The 15,706-nt window shown below is 33.5% G+C and overlaps 1 long non-coding RNA gene and 1 pseudogene across 1 annotated transcript; both read left to right on the top strand.

Moving 5' to 3' along the window:
* The first annotated feature begins 1,383 nt into the window (after positions 1 to 1,383).
* Positions 1,384 to 4,174, top strand: LOC148935061 (uncharacterized; annotated as a pseudogene).
* A 2,586-nt stretch (positions 4,175 to 6,760) lies between these two features.
* Positions 6,761 to 9,015, top strand: LOC148935060 (uncharacterized). The gene is made up of 2 exons (XR_016140714.1): positions 6,761 to 8,016; positions 8,305 to 9,015. It is a non-coding gene; the product is annotated as an uncharacterized LOC148935060 (long non-coding RNA).
* Positions 9,016 to 15,706: the final 6,691 nt, after the last annotated feature.

Raw genomic sequence — 15,706 nt, 5'->3', positions numbered from 1 at the left:
AATGATTTGTGTTGCATAAGGAGAGAACGCTGTAAGTCATACTACATGTAAAAGATGGTATCAAAAATTTCGCCAAGGAGATTTCAATCTTGAAGATGAATCGCGTGCTGGACGCCCTCAAAAGATTGAAACGGACGAATTGCAAGCACTGCTGGATATAAACTCTGTACAAACTGAAAAGGAGCTTGCAGAACAGCTTGGCGTTACGCAGCAAACCATTTCCGTACATTTACATATGATGGGAAAGGTTCAGAAGGAAGGCAGATGGGTTCCGCATGAATTGTCCGAAGACAACAAAAATCGTCGGCGTGACACTGCACTCACTTTGCTTTCAAAGTTCCGGAAAAAAGATTTTCTGCACAAAATCATTACAGGCGATGAAAAGTGGATTCTTTATGATAACCCTAAACGTAGAAAATCATGGGTTGACCTTGGTCAACCTTCGACATCGACGCCAAAGTCCAATATCCACGCCAAGAAGGTTTTGCTCTGTATCTGGTGAGATTGGAAAGGTGTGTTGTATCACGAGTTGTTACAACTGGATGAAACAATCACGGCAGACCGCTACCAACAACAATTGACCAATTTGAGTGATGCATTAGAAGAAAAGAGGCCATTTACTGGCCAAGGACGTCGTAAAGTGATCTTGCTTCATGACAATGCTCGACCACTAGTTGCGAAAGCGACTCAGGACCATATCTTTGCATTAGGCTGGGAACTTCTCCCGCACGCGGCGTATAGGCCAGATATGGCGCCTTCCGATTACTACCTATTCCGGTCGCTGCAGCATCATTTGGCTGATACACATTTCGTGAGATTTGAAGAGATATGAAAATGCATTGATGACTTTTTCGCTTCGAAGCCGGTGAGCTTCTATCGTCAAGGAATTCGGAAGCTACCCGAAAGATGACAAAAGATCGTTGATGCAAACGGGGAATATTTCGCTGATTAATATTTTTTTGTTTGTTTTTGAATAAAGATTGAATTTTACAAAAAAAAACTCAGAACTTTTTTGTACACCTAATATTATTTAGCCATTCTAAAGAATACTCCTATTGTTTTGAGAAGTCACGTCAAAAGACGTGAAAATTAAATAATAATATTACTCTTAAAATAATGTTTGTGTTATAAGAAGTGATAATAATTTCATTAACCATTTCATCATTATAAAATTATCACAAAATATGTTATTGTTTATCTTTCGTATCGGAATATCTTTCAAATTGACACTTTTTAAGTTTAAATGCTAAATTCTTAAAGATAGGTATCAATAATTCCAATGTATAAATACTAGCAGATTTGCAGTTATAGTCACTAAAGTCACTTTGTTATAGTATAATAGTTAAAGTGCTTTAACGTATATTTCTAGAAGAACAAATTAATAATGATTTTTAATCCAATTAATGTTTCTCAGGCTTTTATTGACCTCCATAAGTTCGATATAGTTCTTATGGAAACGCCAATAATTTAAGCAAAAATAGAATTGAAAGAAAACATCCAAAAATTATTGTTAGATATTTATTAGATTATTAGTATTTTTCATTACAATGGATTGGAAATAACAGAAGAAATGTGTCTCGATTTCCAAGAACCTTATAAATTGCATACTTTTGAAATAATTGAGGATGATAAGGAAGCATGGAGCGAAGATAATTTAAATATGAATGTTTGAGTGATAATGTGCACTTTGATAGTTCTTATAAAAGGCGAGTTATTGGATATTAGCGAAAAATATGACACTAACAATGAAGCTAATGTAAATGATAAAAAGAGAAATCGCTCTTTAAAATCTGTACAGCATAAATTTATAAGAGTCATCCGTCAATTGAGACGATGGGAAGAACAATTACAATCGTATGGAAAAATTATCATACATTTTCCAATTTACACATAATAAATTTACCGCAGCTGTTCAATCAGACCATATAATTTCATAATCCCCGATAGCAAAACCTGTAGAAACAGATTTTGAGCAGAACCTGCTACCAATATTTGATGGCAAAAAAGCAACAAATTGCACACAGAGTCTGTAATCTCACGTTGGGAGCAAACTTTCCTCAAAAATATGACAAAGTTTACTGACATGCTAGCAGATTGTTAGCAAAAACCGAGCAAAGTCTGCCAACATGTTATGCCAGCAGATTGGAAGCAAAAATTAAGTAAAACCTGTCATTATGCGGACAACGCAGCGGCAATATGCCCAGCTCACATCGCGCATCACATATCTCCCTGGGCAGACACACCGGACAACGGGCACACAGAGAAGAATCTCGGAGCTTGTCCACTAAGGGGGGAGCCTGTGGCGGTCCCCCGCTCACACAACTAATACCTAGCAGAAACATACACGAAAAAGAACCGTGGCATGGCGCAGTGGTAGCGCTCGAGACTCATACACCTGAGGACCTAGGTTCGATTCCCACCGCGGCCAACATCTTTTTTCCGTCACCAAAAATTCTACAACATATCGTGGACAACGCTCCTCCAACACCAAGCCGCCACAAATTGGTATATTTAAACATTTAAACACAATAATTGGAAAACTACCGCTAGATGGCGTCCGTTTCTCGCATGCAAAATTGATCAAACTTTCTATATAAGCGAAATTATAATCAAAATTTAAACATGCATTTATTATTTACGTATTTTTATGTATATATTTGATGCAAGACATAATCGTCCAACAAGGAAGTTAGGGCAAACTCTGTTCGATTTTTGCCGCCAATTTGTTCGCATAATATGTTAGCAGACTCTGCTCAGTTTTTGCCGCCAATCTGCTGGCATAGCATGTTAACAAGTTTTGTCGACAAATTCCGAGCCTAATGCGGACACAGATGGCTATGGATTTGCAGTCAATATTTGATCGAATTTGTTGCCAATTTGCTAGCAAATTGCTAGCATTTTGCTTGCTGGGATGTTGATTTAAAAAGGTGGACTCTACAGGTTCAACAAGAAATAGGAAATTTAAATCCTATGTTCAAAGCATCTGATAATTGGATAGCAAGATTCAAAAAGTCCCATCGAATTGTTTCAAGAAAAATTACAAAGTTTGTCACTAGAAAAACACTGGAAGATTCAATTGATTTGCAAAAAAACAACCAAAGATTTTTTAAAAACAGTGAAACCTCTCATTAAACAGTGAATCTGATCTGAAAATATTTATAATTCAGATCAAAGTAGATTTCAATTAGAAATCTATTCCGGAGGATCACTATTTGATCAAGGAATAAAGACAGTAGAGTGTGTTATACAATTTACATGAACTTATTCATACAGGATACAATCAATAATATCGTGTGACGGTAAATTGCTATCCCTTTTATTTATTATATTACAAGAAGCTAATGGTATACTTGAGCTAAGAGTGGAAGAAAATTTGTTCAGACCAATAAATGTTATTGTGAAAGCAAAATCTGGTAAAATGATAGGTATACACAAAATTCAATTATATCTTTTATAATTATTTTAGAAATCTAATAAAGTTTAATGTTATTAATTTAAATTGTTGTTTCGTACAGATCATTTTAAATCTTGATTACAAAAAGCTTTCTTTCCAAATGTTGGTAAGTAATAGTGTTCTTCTTATTGATTCTTGGAGTCGACATTGTCCCGATATTGTTTCTGATTTAATATTAGCAGAAAAACGCATTAATGCAATGATAATTTCTAAAAAGTATTTTATAGTATTTATTACAGGGAAAATACAACCATTAGATGTTTATGGATTCCGGATTTGGAAAAATTTTGCCAAAAAATTTTCTGACCGTTTTATTATTGGAAAGTGATGTAAATTTATATCAACGAAATAATATAATAAAATTACAATCTTTGAGACATAATCAGTTATCATCTCCTTGATATCACAATTTATTTAAATATTTGTGATTTAAAAGTGGATATATAAATGAAAGATCGAAAGAATTTAAAAATGCAGTAAAATTTAGTTTCGAAGAAATTTTACAACGCAATTTTCAATGTGATATCGAAAATTGCAACAATATATCTGTAGTAAGATGTTCTTGGTGTAAAGATCATTATGTTTAAAGCATTTTTTTGTGAAATATCATTATTGTAATATCTATAATGAATAATATAAATAATATAATAATAATATAATATATGAATTTTATTATATATGAATAAATGACTATGTTATTAAGTTAATATATTCCTAATAAGGAATTAATGTCTATAAAGATAAAAAAATAAAGTGTAAAGAAGTAAAAGCGTAAGCGAACAAAAATAATTTTAATCTTAAGATACCATAGCAATATAACATATCAGAAATAAATGCAAAAATGAATGTTTTTATATATGTAATTATATTATATGTTATAATGTAATTAAATAAAACGAATAAAAATTATTATCATTATTTGTAATACATAATGCAGAAAAGCAAAAGCATTTGTAAGCAAATAAAAATAATTTTAAACTTAAGGTACTGTAATGATAAAATATTATATATGAAGAACGAATGAAAGAAGTGAATGTTTTTATATGTATAATTAAAGAAAAACAATAAAAATTATTATTGTTATTATTATTTTATATATATGCTTTATGAAGCAGAAACACAATTTTGTCACGCAAGCGCTACATAAAAGCACAAATGATGCATTAACGACGTTTTCAAGTTATTTCTGAAAAATGCAATTTTGTAAAATAACTTTATTATATACGGTTGAATTTGGCATAAAAGTCTCTTCAATTTTTATTCTTAGAAAAAATTTAAATTACGTAAAAATAATAATGGGGAGTGGGGATAGTTTCAAAAATATTAAATTTAAAAAAATCTAACTACACAGTTATAAAATACATAAGAAATAATAAAAGTTTTATCTAAAACATTTTTTTATATATCTCACCGTTGATAATTGATGGAAATAAAAATTATAAGTTAGCCTTTGAAGAGTTGTTTCATCCCTTAAAACTTCGATTGGGCACACAAAAAAACAGACGTGTCTCTTAGATTTTTGTGTTTAATAACATATTTCAAGAAGAATCAAATTGGTTCCGGACAGTTGTAACAGATCCCTTGTAAAATTATTCGTATAAAATAAAAATATATCTGTGTAGAATATCATTTGTCGTATCCCAAGTAGCAAAATGACATTATTATGACGATGATTTAAGATTATTTTTCGTCATTCGACATCAGTGTACTAAATAATGACGTAAAATAAATGTAACATTTGTCACCAAATATTACCGTTATAAATATATATCATCATTTAATCGTCATTTTTAATGAATAAATAATGAAATAACAATATTAATTATTATCTTTCTTAATTAACTGTAATATATAAATAAGAAAAATATTTCCCATATTTAATTCAATTATTGACAAATTCATAAACAAATAAACAAAATATATTCAACAATTTATAAATAATTTTCATAATAAAAATAATTCTCATTAAACATAATATAGGTTCATGTATCTATATATGTAATTAAATTATCCACAAGAATTACATATGCACTCGAGATTTTAAAATTAAGGTTATTTATATGACAATCTAGTAATATCATTAACCGAATCTATTATATTATGTCAAAACTCTGTGTTCACTTATATCATCATTTCAATTGCAAGTTTCATCTCATTATAGAAGTTAAGCAGCATCGAGCAGGATTCCAAGTAGGATGAGTGACCGTTTTAAAAACATGCAATGATACAAGATAAAAAATGTTTCATTACTTTCTCTCATTTCTTTTTTATTTTTTTCATTATTTTCTATAAGAGATGTCACGTATATTATAGATTTTCACGATCTGTATGGTTGTCTGGCGTATGGCGATCTGCATACCCTTATGCATGCCCTATATGATATACTGTTTTTAAACCATTTTCATCCTATGGCCATACTGCGGGATATTCTCCAGTACATACTAGGGATTAGGTTAGTGAGCAGTAGTCTAAGTACATTCCATAGTATATCGCAATACGTATTTCGAATGTTCGGAGAATATCTCGAATATACTATGAAATCCCGTGGAACGTTCTCAGAATAGACGAATGCTATTAGGGAATATATTATTAAATAATAGAGATACTAAAATTGCAAAATATAGTTATAAATTAATTAATTGTGATAAATCAATAAAAAATGGATGAATGTTCAGCACTATTTTGTAATAATTCTTCGAAGAAAAGTCATGTCATGAAAGTTTTCCCGAGAGATCGGAAACGTCGAATTTTATGGTTGCAAAATATTGATCGTAAAAATTGGATACCAACAAATAATTCCTTTCTTCCTGAGGTTTGTGAAGTTTATTGTTGATGCTTTTTCGCGATGGGTTCTCTCGCTGTACTAACTTTGTGAATAGCTGTCATTATATTGATTTTACAAAAGATTGTTTTGACAATTGAGTATCAAAAAATTAAAAATATATAGAGTAACAGTAGTATAATAATATTATATGAATTTTTGCTCTCGTGTTGAAAAAGATAAATAGCAAAAAAAAAGATAAATAAATAAATAGTAATAAATTTAAAATCGTTAAAATTAAAGGAAATATATTAATAAAGTAGTAATATAATTATGTAAAATAAAGCTTTATAAATATACACATTTTATTAACTTTAAAACGCTTATGTTTTTAAATTATAATATTACAATTTAAGATTAATAGTATATGTTTAAGATTAATAGTTAATATATTTGAAAATAAGTGAGAATAGCCAAAAGATGACCAATTAAAAGTTACTTTTTCGTGACCAATCTCTTATTATAGTGTTTCTAGATTGCATCTATGTTATCATATTGTAAGAAAGTTACTAAGAAGTCCCTAGGACAACCGGTGGATGGCGCCATGAGTGCTGTTCAGTGACCAAAAAGAGCGCCTCTCGATCGAACACGACACGAGTGAGTGATACTAGGAAAGGACCAATCAGACAAGGGCTGATGCAATCTTTGTTAGCTTTGAAATCACCGAACGTGCTCCGATGCGCGGAGCAGCGAGCGACGGGGACTCTCTCCCTAGTCGGCGAATGAGACAGACGTGTCATCCGCGAGAGTTCAAGTCGTATAGTCGAAACCATTGTAGTGAATATAGTCGAGATATCGTTACAGGCGATATCTGTTTAATCATTGTATTACGGGTAGACTCAGTGAAAAGATAGATAAACCGCATTATATTAAAGTTGTTGAAAAGTTATTGTGCCTGCTCCATTATCCAACACGTGCCGGTCACCTCTCTCAGTGCGTGTATTAAACCATAGACAATAATTTTAAAAACGGACATTAATTCCTGACAAACGGTTACTTTATTTAAATTCAAAAAGTACAAGAATCTTACAATATCTATTTATCATATTTATAATTATGAAAGAAAGCAATATATGTAGTTATAAATAAACTTTTAATTTAAAGTTATAAAACTTTTAATTTAAAGTTATAAATTAACTTATATATAACGTATAACTATGACACAGTACTGCAACAGTATATAACATGTATCTGTGTAAAATAGGTTATTGAAACATCTATTTCGTTTCATGGAGCACAGATGTGCAATCCATATCCCAGCCAATCAGAATCTATTAACGTCACGTGACAAGTTAGCGAGTCTCTTCTTATAGGGTCTCTAGTCAAACAAGATGCTTCTACTAGTTTTTACCACCTCTCCATCGATTTTCGATTGGATTTAAATACAGCGACTAGCGCACACTGAGGGTGTCCCATGGAGCGTATCACCGTATCGCGTATCAAAAATTTGACAATCGCGAACTTTCCGCTGTTTTAGATACGCGAGAGTTTCGTTCCTATAGTCCCATGACGCGGAATTCGCGTAAGCGGATCAGGCGGCTAGCCAATCATAAGCGATTTTCGTTATTTCCTTTCATCTAAACAGTTTTGTGATTGGTAAACCGCCGATTTGTTTACGCTGATTCGCTTCATGGAACCATAGAGAAACTCTCGCGTATCGAAAACAACGGAAAATTCGCGATAGAAATGAAACTGCGCAATCATTTCTTTATTTTTTAAGAGAATTGCTAAAGAGAATCGCGTAAGCATTAATTAAAATTACTTAATTATTTGTAAAACCTGTGCGAAGTACATTCTTTCTATGGGACCATAGAAAGAAAGAGAACAGTCAAAAAAAATATCCATATCCAATTAATATTTAATGAAATTTAATAAAATTTACTTACACACTATAGATATTTAATTAAATATTTATTGTTTAATATAATTAAATGAAAAAATTTGCAATTGGTATAGAATGAAATCAAGAACAATATTGCTTTTACTTTTATTATTAACAAAGCGTCTAAAATACAATCATCCCACATAGAACATAACCTCCAGTGGACGTCTATTGAATCTCCATGGTTCCATTAAACTTTCATTGAATGTTTATCTCCACGATGGAAGTCAGATAGATATCCATTAGAGATCCAAGGAACCTCGATAGTGGATGGATAGTGCTTTAGGATTCTACCATGAACGTCCATTAGCCATCCAACGAACCTTCACGGTGGATAATGCTCTAGGATTTTACTGCGGACGTCCATTAGCCGTCCAGCGAACCTTCACGGTGGATGGATCCACACGGAACATGACATCGATTAGAGACAGGACATCCATTAGGAACATGACATCCACATAATCTCCACCTCTATGTGACATCTATCTTCATGGTGAAAGTCAGATAAATCTCTAATGAAGACCTATACTATCTCCATGACTGAGATGGAGTTCTACCAAACCTCCATTAGACGTCTTATGGAGGTTATATGGATAAATTACAGATGTTTCATAAAACTTTCATGGATCATATACAGAGCTTAATTAGAGATTTTAGATCCTTTATAGATGATTACTTTATAATAAAAATTGAAAATATATACTTACAAATAAATTAAAAATTTATTGCATATATCTTATTCGATTTATTTGATTGTATATAAATGATTATACCAAACACAAGAAAATATATTGTCGAATAAAAGAAATATCTCATGTATTTAATATAATCAATAAATATCTAAATAAGTAAATAGAATATATATGTAAATTTATAAACACTATTACCATAGAACATAATATTAAAAATTCATGTAACATATAATCTTCACACCTTTATATATATAATTAAATTACCCTAACAGCATGCGACATACTGCGAATCATCCCATTTTCGTATTGCTTGTACTGTAATTATCTGTAACGTATGAGATCCACGCTAGAACATCACAGTATCATTCGGTTTTCTTTTGCACGCGTATATTCTTAGGTTATATTCAGGTTATACAAAGGTACGGAAATGATACGTACGCCTTTCTATCGCGTGCGTATATTCTATAGACGTAACATTTGTCACGAAATATTATTGTCATAAATATATCATCATTTAATCGTTATTTTTAAGCCATTTTTAATAAATAAATAATGAAATAACATTATTAATTACTAACTATTATTAATTAAATCTTTCTTTAATTAATTAATTAACTATAAATAAGAAAAATATTTCGCATATTTAATACAATTATTATTATTTAATACAATTATTACAAATTTATAAACAAGTAAACAAAATATATATAACAATTTATAAATAATTTTCATAAGAAAAATTATTCTCATTAAACATAATATATTCACGGCTTTGTATATGTAATTAAATTATCTACAAGAATTATATATGCAATCGAGATTTTAAAATTGAGACTGATTATACGACAATATAGTAATATTTCATTAACCAGATCTATCATATTTTATGCCAAAATTCTGTACTCACTTATATTAATAGCAGGTTTCATCCCAACATAGAAGTGAAGCAGCATCGAGACAGGATCCCAAGTTGGGTGGGTGATCGTTTTAGAAACATGCGATGGTACCAAGATAAAAGATGTTTCATCACTTTCTCTTATTTTCTTTTAATTTTTTCATTTTTTTCACTTTTTACGTAAGAGGTGTCACGTATGTTATAGATTTTCAGCACTAGCAATTAATATCGGAACGCAACCATAATCTATTGAAAACTTCCCGTTTTCATCCTTTCCTAATACTGTCATCATTCGCTGCGAATATTCGCGGTGAAATTCCATGGAAGGAAAAAATGCAATGATAGAAGATAAAAAATGTTTTATCACTTTTTCTCATTTTTTTTCATTTTTTCACTTATTTTCCGTAAGAAGTGTATATTATAGATTTTCATGATCTGGCTGTCTGGGATACCCTTATGCATGCCTTACATGATATACTGTTTTTAAATCATTTTCATTCTATGGCCATATTACGGAATATTCTTCAGTACATACTAGGGATTAGGTTAATGAGCGGTAGTAACTATCTAAGTACATTCCATATTATATCGCAGTACGTATTTCGAATGTTCGGAGAATATTTCAAATATATCTCTTGTATCTCGTGGAACGTTCTCAGAATAGACGAGTGCTATTAGGGATATTATAGTTAATTAAGAAAGATATTAGGTGTACAAAAAAGTTCTGAGCTTTTTTTTCTAAAATTCAATCTTTATTCAAAAACAAACAAAAAAATATTAATCAGCGAAAAATTCCCCGTTTGCATCAACGACCTTTTGCCATCTTTCGGGTAGCTTGCGAATTCCTTGACGATAGAAGCTCACGGCTTCGAAGCGATAAAGTCATGCATTTTCATATCTCTTCAAATCTCACGAAATGTGTATCAGCCAAATCATGCTGTAACGACCGGAATAGGTAGTAATCGGAAGGCGCCATGTCTGGGCTATACGTCGCGTGCGGGAGAAATTCCCAGCCTAACGCAAAGATATGGACCTGAGTTGCTTTCGCAACATGTGGTCGAGCATTGTCATGAAGCAAGATCACTTTACGACGTCCTTGGCCAGTAAATGGCTTTTTTTCTTTTAATGCATCGCTCAAATTGGTCAATTGTTGTTGGTAGCGGTCTGCCGTGATTGTTTCACCCGGTTGTAACAACTCGTAATACAACACACCTTTCCAACCCAGATACAGAGCAAAACCTTCTTGGATATTAGGCTTTGGCGTCGATGTCGAAGGTTGACCAGGGTCAACCCATGATTTTCTACGTTTAGGATTATCATAAAGAATCCACTTTTCATCGCTTGTAATGATTTTGTGCAGAAAATCTTTTTTACGGAACTTTGAAAGCAAAGTGAGTGCAGTGTCACGCCGACGATTTTTGTTGTCTTCGGACAATTCATCTGCCTGCGGAACCCATCTGCCTTCCTTCTGAATCTTTCCCATCGTATGTAAACGGTTTGCTGCGTAACGCCAAGCTGTACTGCAAGCTCCTTTTCAGTTTGCGCAGAGTTTATATCCAGCAGTGCTTACAATTCGTCCGTTTCAATCTTTTGAGGGCGTCCAGCATGCGGTTCATCTTCAAGACTGAAATCTCCTTGGCGAAATTTTTGATACCATCTTTTATATGTAGTATGACTTACAGTGTTCTCTCCATATGCAGCACAAATCATTGCAGTGGCTTCAGCAGCATTTTTCTTTAGATGAAACGCGAAGTGGATGGAAAATCGAATATGCTCTTTTGTTATTGCCATCGTGAACACTACTGGTTTTTGAGATTATATGCATCAAACGCCAAACCGTATGGCATTTGATAGAAGGCCAAATATCAACGCTTTAAAACCGCAAAAGGGCGGGAAGATATATAAAATTTAAATTGTTATTTCGGTTGTATGAAATCTAAAGCAGAACTTTTTTGTATATCTAATAATTAACATATATATATTAATATATATATTAATTAATTTATAATGTTTTTCAATCTGTGGCCTAACAATATCTAAAAACTGATTAAATATTTCTATGGACATTTTACAATAATTATAGAACATTTCGTAATCTTCAAATTCCATTTCTTTGACCATTGATTGCCACTGTCACCCTGTATAATAATCTTCGTCTTTTTGCGAATATCGGACGCACCCACATTCTATGACGAGCTTTTCCTGTTGGTATACTATCAGTTTCCATATTCTAAACAATTTTAAAATATTATATTTAAATTACATTTATTATATTTATATTATATTTAAAATATTATATTTAAAATATTATATCGTCTAATTTTCTCTTGTTGAGATTGTTTCATCTTCTTCCACTTTTGCCATCGCTTCCATATTATTATTAATAACAACAGGTCAAGGTCCATAATGACTTCTGAATACATTCTCACAGATTAGGTTCACATCTACTTGACTTGTTCGTACACATACTCGTACATAAATCTCGATTCCCCATAACGTACTTTTCCAGATACGCAGATTACAAAAACCAATCATAAATTAATTTAACATTTCTGTTAGAGAGTACAATAGAAGCCCTAATCAGCAATTGGTTGTATTAATTACGCATCGAAATTCTGCGAAATACGCTTTATATGAAAGAAGGCTATATGAAAGAATGGCGTAACGTGTTTTAATAAAATACTAAAATACGCAGATTACGCTTACGCAAGTTACGCCGCATGTGATGGCATCCTAAGGGTCTTTCACATAGAGCTGTTACGTCCGGGGGACTTCTCTTCTCTTTCGGAGAAAGATAACGGCTGCTAATCGGGAAACGAAGTGTCTCGAACGATCTAGAAAGATCCTGAACAAATATACAAAAATTCCTCTCGAGACACGTCTCGCTATAAAAAAAAATAATTCTTTGTGAAAGATAGTTTTATCGGCGCCGAAAGATTTATAACATACTAATAAAATTCGAAATATTAACTAAAATCAAATTCCTGACGGATAAGAAACACATCGGATCGTTCGAGGGCAACACTCCCCAAATTGGTGGGGAAACTAAGGAAATGCCAATCAAGAAGAAGCGATTAGCGGCCGTTGGCGGACACACCAATGAACAATTGAGGGTGTGGAATGGCGGATGAAATTTTCACTAACTAATTCTGTCATTCGCCAGGAAATCTGAAAACATAAAAACAACCACAGAACATCGCTTCCCTCCTTTCCCTATACTTGCAATTTTTTTAAACTATCATTCGACAGCTAACACAAAAATTCACGCCCTCAGATATTTCCATCCTTCCGGAACTCTTTATAAATCGCGATTTGGAACGGATCGCTCTCTTTTCTCTTATTCCATACAGGACGGGATCCTTCGAAGCTGTTGGCGAAATACATTTTCAGTTAGAATCTGTGTGCGAAACTTCAAATCCGTGTGATTCACGATCCAGCCAAGCCACCACAGCTCTCGTCCATCACCTGCGCCCCGCCACAACAAAAAATTCGTCTTTATCATTCTTTTCTGCGAGTGACTGGCTGTTTGGTTCGCAATCTTAATTTAATTGTTTCCTTAAATCATCCTCCACATTCCAAATTGGCAAGCCGCCGTCTGATTCGGTGAAGCTGCCTTCCCCCGGCTCCTCAACATTCCAAATTGGCAAGCCGCTAATTGACTCGGTGAAGCTGCCCTACGATTCCTCAATTCTCTTACCTCTCTCAAACTCATTCTCTCTCTAACTTAACTCTTACATTTATCCCTCCCTTCTTATTCGGGGGCTCGAGCCATGCTTGATGCAATCTCTCCTGTCGTGCTCCAGGAGGATATTTGTATATTTGCCAATGGCGTTGGAGGGTGTCGCCGCTGCAGTCCGATTTGCATCCATCGAGTGAGAGACCAACATCGCTCTGGAGTACCGGTCGTGGGGATTCGAAAGAATACATGTATATATGTATATTGTAATATATATATATATATATATGTATCATTGTATTGTTGACGTGTTATTCTAAACACGTTATTTGCGATAAATATCATCACATGCCTCGGTAGTCGAAAGGATAAGATGCCTGCCCGGTAAGCAGGAGATCCAGGTTCGATTCCTGGCTGGTATTTTTTCGCAAAATAATTACGACTGGTTCGTGGTCGGGCCCCGCCGTGACGCACACCCTCCCTTCTTATTTGGGTGGAATAGTGAACCAAACGAAAGTAACAGCCATCCCGAACGAACAAACAAAGCGGGCATTGCGACATCGTCGGGAGAAACAGAATAAAAGGATTCGCGAAAACGAAAACACGCCGGGGAACTCGCGGAGCAGTTGATCAAAATAGAATGTAGGCTCGCGAATATCTCATTGCAAGAGTACGCCACCGCCCTCCGTTCCGCGGCAGAATTCGAAAACCAGTGCACTCCAGAGAACTTCGACGTGGAGAAGTTCTACCATCTCGTCCGCCAATTTCCTCGATCTCCCACACATCCTCCACCGGGAGTTTTCTATATTAAACGAAAATTTAAGACCAACAACGAGTTTTGGGAAGAAATCTCGAAACATCAACCTCACGACACCATCCCAATGTACATTTCCCTTTTTTCTATCTCATTCCCATTAAAGCTTTCCATAGCGTTCATCTTAATCCTCCATCACACCTTCAACCCGATCCCGTTGACATATTGGCCATAACCAACTTTTTGCCACAATTAGAGCAATTGGGAATTTAGAAATAAGCGGATTCTCAACTATATAAAGATTTTTATGTAAACGAAAGTTTTTATAAACGAAAGTTTTTATAAACGAAAGTTTTTCATGAAACGAAGGTATTCAAATGTACACTCCAACATTTTTTTCGCTTGCTATTACATAAGAACGTAGAGTTAGAGTTAGAGTTAGTAAGTTAGAGTTTAGTTAGAGTTGTTTGTATTTCCTTTTTTTTTTATTATTAAATCATAGTTGACCCAAATTATGTTTCAATTTATTTTAAAAAAACTCTTGAATCATTCTCCCCGAATCATTCTCAAGCATCTGAAAGTCGCACGAGGTCCATCCTTGGTTAAAGAGATTCGGTTCTCTGACCTAGAAACGGATCACCGACCGCGCTAACGCAGATAAGGGTTATAGCATCATCGACATTGACCCGTTCTTAGGGCGCGTTCGACTCGCGGATCGACCCCACTACGTCGATCCGGGAGAGCAAACACAGTTCCGTGAGTCCACCCGAGTTCCTCCTCCTGACCAAAAATATTATCTCTCCTCTCGAACCTCGGACGTAACAGAGCGTATTTCGCGGAATTTCGAGAAATGTGTATTAATACAACCAATTGCTGATTAGAGCTTCTGTTGTACTCTCTAACAGAAATGCTAAACTAATTTATGATTGATTTTTGTAATTTGTGTATCTGGAAAAGTACGCTTCATGGGGAACCGAGACTTTATATGAAGCGTACTTTTCCAGATACGCAGATTTCTGTTAGAGAGTACAACAGAAGCCTTAATCAGCAATTAATTGTATTAATTACGCATTTCTCAAAATTCCGCGAAATACGTTTTATATGAAAAAAGGCTTTCAGAATGACGTACGTGTTTTAGTAAACTAGAATATGCAGATTACGCTTACACAAGTTATGCCGCATGTGACGACATTTTAATAATACTGGAACATGTACCATAATACGTCTATAAGTGGAAACGTGGACAGAATAGCATAATGACAGAGGGAAAACTCTTTCTTTCTAACCATTCTGCGCATGCGCATGGCAGCTGAAACTTTTACAATACATTCATACTCAAAAGTAACTTTTATGTGGCTATTTTTTTGCATATATTGTCCCAAAGTAAACAAAATAAAGAATAATTTTATCTAATCCCTGGTGAAAATATTTTTCTGAAGCTTTTTTAAAAAATTATGAAAAAAATCTATAAATTAAAACACTTTTTAAAAAAAAATAAGGAACGTCAGAAAAATATTATGTTATAAAAATTA

This window comes from Pogonomyrmex barbatus, unplaced genomic scaffold (assembly GCF_055798465.1).
Source record: "Pogonomyrmex barbatus isolate J1 unplaced genomic scaffold, ASM5579846v1 scaffold6, whole genome shotgun sequence".
NCBI classification, from domain to species: domain Eukaryota; kingdom Metazoa; phylum Arthropoda; class Insecta; order Hymenoptera; family Formicidae; genus Pogonomyrmex; species Pogonomyrmex barbatus.
This window is presented reverse-complemented; position numbering and strand designations above follow the sequence as displayed.